This window comes from Chiroxiphia lanceolata, chromosome W (assembly GCF_009829145.1).
Source record: "Chiroxiphia lanceolata isolate bChiLan1 chromosome W, bChiLan1.pri, whole genome shotgun sequence".
In the NCBI taxonomy this organism is placed as follows: Eukaryota; Metazoa; Chordata; class Aves; order Passeriformes; family Pipridae; genus Chiroxiphia; species Chiroxiphia lanceolata.
The window spans coordinates 16,038,419-16,046,721 of record NC_045670.1 but is presented as its reverse complement, the minus strand read 5'-3'; positions in this window follow the sequence as shown (position 1 = coordinate 16,046,721).

Sequence of the window (8,303 nt, the reverse complement as noted above, 5' to 3'; positions counted from 1 at the left end):
TAACTGGGGAATTCAACTTTATTTAAGAAACAGGGTAATCTTAGCAAACTACAATTTCTTAAAGGTGACCTGTGGTTGAGGTAATGTCATTTGTGAGGTGTTTGTTTTTTATTATTTGATCAGTCAAACAACTATTTTCATTCATTCACACATCTCATTCATCGGTGGCCACCGCACACTTGAACACACACATGAACACACACACACACGCACATTTCAGAGACTGCTTTGCACCACGTTGGTCATTTTCTAATGTAAACTTGAAACATAACTCTTTTCAAACTTCTGCATTGCTCTGGTTCCTGCTGTTGTGGTCACATATGTGAATAGGGTTTTACACACTCGGAAGAAGCCTGCTTGAGTTCTTTTTTCTATATCTGCATAGGCATAACTTTCTCTCCATGTCATAAAATCTAGGAATCTCGTCCGTTGTCCTGAAATCAAATCTTACTATGATTAGTAGCTTAGGAGAAACAAAAGCCTGAGGTGTGTGCTGCTTTTCAGACCTGCTTCTTTCAGCACTGTCACAACTCAAAAATTGATAACATACATAGCTTTTTATAGATGTTCTTGCAGGTTACACCGGTTCTCCCCCCTTTTGTTTAAACTTAGCATGTGTTTCAAAATGTGATTTTACTTTTGCTGTGTTATGGTTTAGTGTGAAATGTTCGTGACCTGAGAATTTTCCTATCTGATAGGAAGTAGCTGTTTATTATTAATGTTAATCCATTTCAGTGCATTAAGGTTGCTAAGCAACTAACTCGTGTTTTACACCTTTTGTTTTGTCTAGTGGATGTAGTGGCAGTTATGTTTTGTGGATGTATATCTATCTGCATGTACATATCAATATGTCCAATTCAGATATGTATATATCTGTTTGCTAGATCTCACTTGCCATTAACCAGCTAGGGTTAATGCTTTCTGACAGGGCATTAGTATGATTTCCTGACAGTGGGGGTATACTTTGATGATGTAGTTTTTATTAATTGTTATTTTGAATGGTCTCTTAGAGAACCTGTATTCTGATGTAATGAATGAGACAACTGCTTGCCTTAAAACTCTGGGTATAGTGTTAAACATTGCTGCTTTAGTAGCTTCTAGTTTCTGTCAGTTATTGTCTGTGGCGTGTCAGTATGTGATTTTCTGTACATTTATATAGAAATCATACCTTTTGTAACTCACAGGAACCAAACAGAACGCATTTCAAACAACCGGTAAGGGTTAACAATATCTCAAGGAAATTAACTTTCAAGACAGGATATCAACTTCATAGCATAATAAGCACAATCATAACATCAGAGGATTGTTTAAAATTTTTCCCAAGGCAATATGAATGACAATCAGTTCCAGAACTATACAGAAGCTTGGTTCATGGCTGTAGTTTTCCTACTGTTCTGTGGCAGGATTTATTCAAGTCATCGCAGCATTTTGTGTTTTTCTAGATGCATGTGTGAAGGCCCTGAGGCCTTTCATTGGTTCAGTTTTGCATCTGGTGGGTGGTACAGGGGGCGAGTAGGGGGCGGGGTTGCCTCCCTCCTCGTGTCTGTGGGTGGGGCGGGGCTGCACCTGGGCCGGAAGAGAAAGATCAGGGCTTGGGCCGTGTGGTGGGGAACATGACTGCGGCCACATGGGGCCACGCTGGTCATCCGCAGTGAAATGGGGTAGGCATGCTGAATTACCCCCCCCATCGCTGTAACAGAATTGCTTCCTGTGGTCCCATGGGCCAGGAGTTTGCATGACAATTCTGTCACTTCCCAGCGACTGTGTTCTCCCGGCTCCCATCCCTCCCCTGGTATGTTTCCTGAGTTTCTGTTATTATGTTGTGTTGTGCTGCTATCAGCAGTGTGTGCAGGGGGGTTGGGGTGTGGGTTTTTTGTTCTTCCCTGTGTGCCTTGTGCAGGCAGAGTTTATCACCAAGTAAACTGCTTTTATGTTGCAAAAACTGGCAAAAGTTTGTGTCTGTGTTTCGTTTCAATGTATCATGAGGTTTCTATGGAAACAAAGAGAATAGAATATAGGATACTTTCAAGTAATAAAGAAGTCTTTAAAGGTGAGATCCTACAAAAATTAGGAAAATGTTTATTATTTTCTAAACAGAAATCCAGTTGGAGGCCTGTGGTCAGTGGCATTCCCCAGGGATCAATACTGGCTCCAGTCTTATTCAACTTGTTTATCAATGACCTGGATGAAGGGATAGAATGTACCCTCAGCAAGTTTGCTGATGATACAAAACTGGGAGGAGTGGCTGATACACCTGAAGGCTGTGCTGCCATTCAGCAGGACCTTGATAGTCTGGAGAATTGGGCAGAGAGAAACCTAATGAGGTTCAACAAGGGCAAGTGCAGGGTACTGCACCTGGGGTGGAATAACCCCAAGTAGCAGTACAAGTTGGGGGCTGACCTACTAGAGAGCAGCTCTACAGAGAAGGACCTGAGAGTCTTGGTGGATGACAAGTTGACTATGATCCAGCAGTGTGCCCTTGTAGCCAGAAAGGCCAATAGTATTGTGGGGTGCATCGGGAAGAGTGTGGCCAGCAGGTTGAGGGAGGTGATCCGGCCCCTCTACTTGGCCCTAGTGAGGCCACATCTGGAGTACTGTGTTCAGTTATGGGCTCCTCAGTACAAGAAAAACAAGGAACTACTGGAGAGGGTCCAGCAGAGGGCCACAAAACCTTTATTTTTGGGAGTAAAGACAGATCAAGTCCATGTCTGCCTCAAGCATGAGTATCCTCTGCTCATGTTTTCCATCTCACATAAGGAGCAGCTCACTTGCTCCAAGACGAACACCCAAGAGAGAAGAGTAACAAGAGGTAGCTGGAACCCTGACTTCAAATTTCTCCACCTTAACCTAAAATTCTTGAGTTCCCCATGCCAGAGCACTGACCATGCCCTAAATCCTTAGCCCATGAGTCACCATATTCTCTATTTCACAAGCTATTCTCACAGCTTTCTAGAGCTCCCAAAGCCCACCATTTAACCCATTTACCCAGAAATAGGAGAGCAATGGGAACAGGTTGCAAGCTAGTTCTTGAAAAGGAGCCTGCATACTTTCCAGATTTCCTGCAGTATCCCAGCAGATTAAATACCATTAAAACAAATCCTGCAAAATAAATAGTGCTTTAAAAGCAACTTTTACAAAATATTTATTATTTATTTTCAGAGCCAGTGTCAAAGTCACATTGCTCAAGAATCACAGTTCCATAGCCAAAACCATATTCTCAAGCAACAGAGCGAGTTGCTGGCTAGAATCCCTTGTGAGCTCTCCCCGAGCCCTACTGCCCAGCTGTCTCCTTCCAAAATACAGACATTTTTAATTCCACAGCACTTCCTCAAAGTGACAGAAAAAAAAGGCACTAGCCTATTTTTTCCTCTAAATGAAATAAATATCAAGTGACTGATCCAATTGCCAGCCTGAGCTCTAAATATTTGTAGAGCTAGTTTGTAGATATGTGGACTTTGTGAGTCAACAAATCTTAGAGCAAACAAACATACAGATTTTTCTCTCCTATATCGCAGGAGGGTTTTTTCTCTTCTAAAAATGTTATATTCACTATAGTCCTCTAAAGTAAAAATCTCTGCAAGTTCTACTGTTACTTATTGTAGATGACATAAAAAACATACAACAGGTATAACAAAGCTAACTCCCTCCATCAGGAACTTCACAGAATCACACAGAATATTCTGAGTTGGAAGGGACCCACAGGGATCATCAAGTTCAACTCTTAAGTGAATGGACCATACAGGGATCAAACTCGCAACCTTGATGTTATTAGCACCAGGCTCTAACCAACTTAGCTAATCTCAGGGTCACTCTCAAAGCTTGCTGAAGTGCTTTGCGACAACTTTATGATGCAGCTTGAGCACCTTCAATTCCTGCAACCTAAAAAGCCATAGACCAAGCTTTAAATAAGTCAGACATTTCTGAGGAACTCCAGTCATCAGGTGACAGAGGAGACAAGTCTTTCCTTTGGAGTTCATGAATATCCTCCAGGGCAAATATCTAAAATTTAAAAAAATCAACATTTAATTTCCTGGCATTTTATCAACAGTAACAGATTAACACCAATGCTTTAACTTAGATGGTTACATGCTATCAATTATCTCAAACACATTTCCAAGACAGATGCTACTAAATAATATTAAATTAAATGCCAGTCATCACCTTAAATAATTTTCAAACACTATTAAACAGTAGAAATGTTTCCTTTAGAAACAGCTGCCTTTAGCTGAAAAGATCACTGAAATAAAATGTGTAACCACTTAAATTGGCACATTCCTTTTAAGAGGCACTAATACTATGCCTCTAACACTATGTTGGTTAAGGCAGTAGAGGATAAAGTCTTCAGACAATATAAAAGGTTGGTCGGTATTCAGAATATAATTACAACAGTATGTTTTAAATAGTATCTAATCCTCACATATCCATGATTTTTCCTAAACATGACTTTCATAACAACTCCTGCTACAAAGAAAGGTTGCTCCAGAAGATCCCAAAAACACTGCAAAAGACAAGGTTAAATAGATTCTGCTTCCTCACGTGCTGAAGTGCGATAGTCACAAGAAACACCAAATCATAGAAAACCCCCTTTCAATTTAGAAGAGTCAGTCCTAACCCCAGCAGTAAATTAGCAAAAAAATCTAATTTTTTTCTTTGAAATGCACTAAAAAAATACATGGATCATAAAAAAAGGTCTTATCTCAAAAAGTAATTAATCTAATTATTTGCTAAAAAAAAAAGATACAGACATAACTTAGAATCATAGAAAGGCTGGAAGGGACCTTAAAGCTCATCTAGTTCCAACCCCCCTGCCATGGACAGGAACACCTTCCACTAGACCAGGTTACTCAAAGCCACATCCAACATGGCCTTGAACGCTGCCAGGGATGGGGCAGCCACAGCTTCTCTGGGCAACCTGTGCCAGTGTCTCACCACTCTCAGAGTAAAGAATTTGTTCCTAATATCTAATTGCAACCTGTCCTCTGTCAGTTTGAAGCCATTCCCCCTTGTCATATCACTACATGCCCTTGTCAAAAGTCCCTCTCCAGCTCTCTTGTAGGTTCCTTTCAAGTACTGGAAGGTTGCAATTAGGTCCCCAAAGCCTTCTCTTCTCCAGGCTGAACAATACCAATTCTCTAATCCTTTCCTCATGGGAGAGGTGTTCCACCTCTCTAATCATTGTGGTGGCCCTCCTCTGGACTCACTCCAACAGGTCAATGTCCTTCCCATGCTCAGGACCCCATAACTGAGCACAGCACTCCAGGTGGGGGTCTCATGAGAGTGGAGCAGAATCCCCTCCCTCAATCTGCTGCCCACGCTTGCTTTTGATGCAGCCCAGGATATGGTTGGCTTTCTGGGCTGCAAGTACACATTGTCGGCTCATGTCCAGCCTCTCGTCTACCAGCATCCCCAAGTCCTTCTCAGAAGGGCTGCTCTTGATCTCTTCATCCCCCAGCCTGTATTCATATCAGGGGTTGCCCTGATCCAGGTGCAGGACCTTGCACTTGGTCTTGTTAAACCTCATGAGGTTCTCATGGGCCCGCTTCTCCAGCTTGTCCAGGTGCCTCTGGATGGCATCCTGTCTTTCAGGAGTGTCAACCATACCACTCAGCTTGGTGTCATCCGCAAACTTGCTGATGGTGCACTTGATCCCTTCATCTTGTGGCAGGAAGACACCTCATCATCTATGTCATTAATGAAAATATTAAAGAACACTGGTCCCAATAAAGATCCCTGAGGGACACCACTTGTCACTGATGTCCATCAGGACTCTGAGTTGTTGACCACTACCCTCTGGATGCAGCCATCCAACCACTTTCTTATTCATCTAACAGTCCACTCATCAAGGGGAAGGACATTGTGGGGGACCATGTCAAAGGCTTTACAGAAGTCCAAATAAATTACATTTGCAGCCTTTCCCTTGTCCACTGATGTCACTTGTATTGGGTCTGGTTGAGCTGGAGTTCATTTTCCCATAGCAACCCTCACAGTGCTGTGCTTCGCATTGTTAGCTAGAAAGGTGTTGATACACCAGTGTTTTGACTACTGCTGAGCAGCACTGGCACAACATGTGCTGGTTTAAAAGTAAACCAGCAGGAGAAATGAACCCAACTCAAGAGAGATTACAAGTCAGAGTTACAATTTACTAACAAGATTACAATAAATATAATGATACAGAGAAAAAAATTGGTTTTAACCCACAAAGACAGATGTATAACCCAGCACCCTGGGACAAGAACACAATGGTGTTTGTTAGCCCCTCTGCTGAGCACCATGTGGTCCCCCTGTGGGCAAAGTAAAAGGGAAGGAAACCTGTTGGTCCAGATGATGGTTGCAGTTCTGTTGAGGTAATGACCGCAGTCTTATTGAGAGTGGCAGTCACAGTCCTGTTGAAGTTCTGGTCTTCCTCTCAATCTGGTGAGTGGTACTAGAAGTCCTAAAACCCCAAGATTATATATGCTCAGGTTCAGGTGGGAATGCCCAGTACCTCCCTCAAGGTGGGGAGTTTAACAATGGGTGATTTACCTCTGTGAGTCATGGGGTATTTTTGGAGTCTTTGATGGTCTAGGTCGTTGCAACTGCCTCTTATGCCCAGTCCATTATGGCCCATTAGCAGAGATGACCCCTCAGGCTGGGTGTGAAGATGCTAATGCCTCACTGGAGGGGAGTTATCACAGTTGAATCATTGGTGTGAAGACAAAGAAACACTCCCCTGCCTCGCAGGGTTCTTTAAAACCCAGTTTGTAGCCTGAGGTGTCAGGTGTGCCCTGGGCAGCTGTTGTAAATGATCCATTATTAACAACCCATCAGAAATGACACAGAGGGTGTAGAATACACAGTTTTGGTTATACCCACTGTCATCGGTTTGAAAAGAGATGTTGGAATTTTTTCCCAGTGTCACTTTCCCCCATCCCCATCTGTTTCTTCCGAGATGGGAGGAGTCAGGAGCGGGGGATGGAGTGGAACGGCATGCACTGGGCAGCATGGGAGTGGGGGGGGAAGGGGAGGTTCCCTGCTTTTTAAAAGTAGGCCAGGGCCATGCCTCAGAAACCCTTTGTCTGGAGGATTGGTTTTTCTGCGCACTGACAGAGCGGGAGCTGCTTTCAGTTTTCGACCAGCTCCTCTGTTTTTTTCCCTGAAGGAAAGGGGTTTTTTTCCCTTTTCCCTGCTGGATACTGCATGGAGAACAACTAAGAGAGAGAGAGACCGACACATCTCGGAGCAAGGTATTCTGCCCTCGAGTGAGACTGCATTATCAGAGCTGCCTGACCTGAGACTGTGCCTGTGGGAAAAAGGACCCTTTCATTGCTGGTCACTCATGTGCCTGCATGCAACTGTTGAGCTGCCAAGGACAATTTGCCCTCAGCCTCCCGGTTTGCTGCGGGCTTCTTTCCCCCCTGAGGAATTAGGACTTTGTTTTGTTTCTTTTGAAAGTTTTGGTTGCACCATTTGTTGTTTATTCGAGTTTGTTAATAAAGAGCTGTTCTCTTCCTTTTCCACACTTTCACTTGAAGCCTCCTAATTTCAAAGTTGTAATCTTGTTAAACTTAGACACCCACATAGTGATAAACTGGTCCCGGTCCCTGTAACTAGGAGAAGCATCAGCACTGTCTCCCCAACATTGCCCCCCATCAGCAGGCTGGGAGTGGGCAAGATCCTGGGAGGGGACACAAGTAGGTCAGTTGACCCAAATTGACCAAAGGGATATTTCATACCCTATGATGTCAGCTCAGATATAAAAGTCATGGAAAGGAGGAGGAAGCGGGGGCATTTGTTATTTACAGTGTTTGCCTTCCAGAGCAACCACTACACGTGCCGAAACCCTCCTTCCCAGGAAGTGGCTGATGGGAAGTAGAGAATAAAATATTTTTTTTCTCTTTGCTTGTGCATACACAGCTTTTACTTTTGCTTTAGTGAACTGCCTTATCTCGACCTATGAGTTGTTTCCCATCTTATTTTCTCTCCCCTGTCCAGCTGAGAAGGGGGAGTGATATGGCGGCTTGGTGGACACCTGACTTCCAGCCAAGGTCAACCTACCACATGACTCCATCATAGCAGACCACTAGGTTGGTCAGACAGGACTTGCCCTTGGTGAAGCTGTACTGGTTGTCTGAAATCACCTCCTTGTCTTCCATGTGCCTTAGCACAGCTTCTAGGAGGATCTGTTCCATGATCTTCCCAGGCACAAAGGCAAAGTTGACAGGTTGGTGTTGGGGTCAACAACAGGTCTGTCGGAAGGAAGTAAGAAGATGGAAGACAGGAATTACAAAAACGGACTTCCTGGACTTTCTGCAAGTCACGGTGAC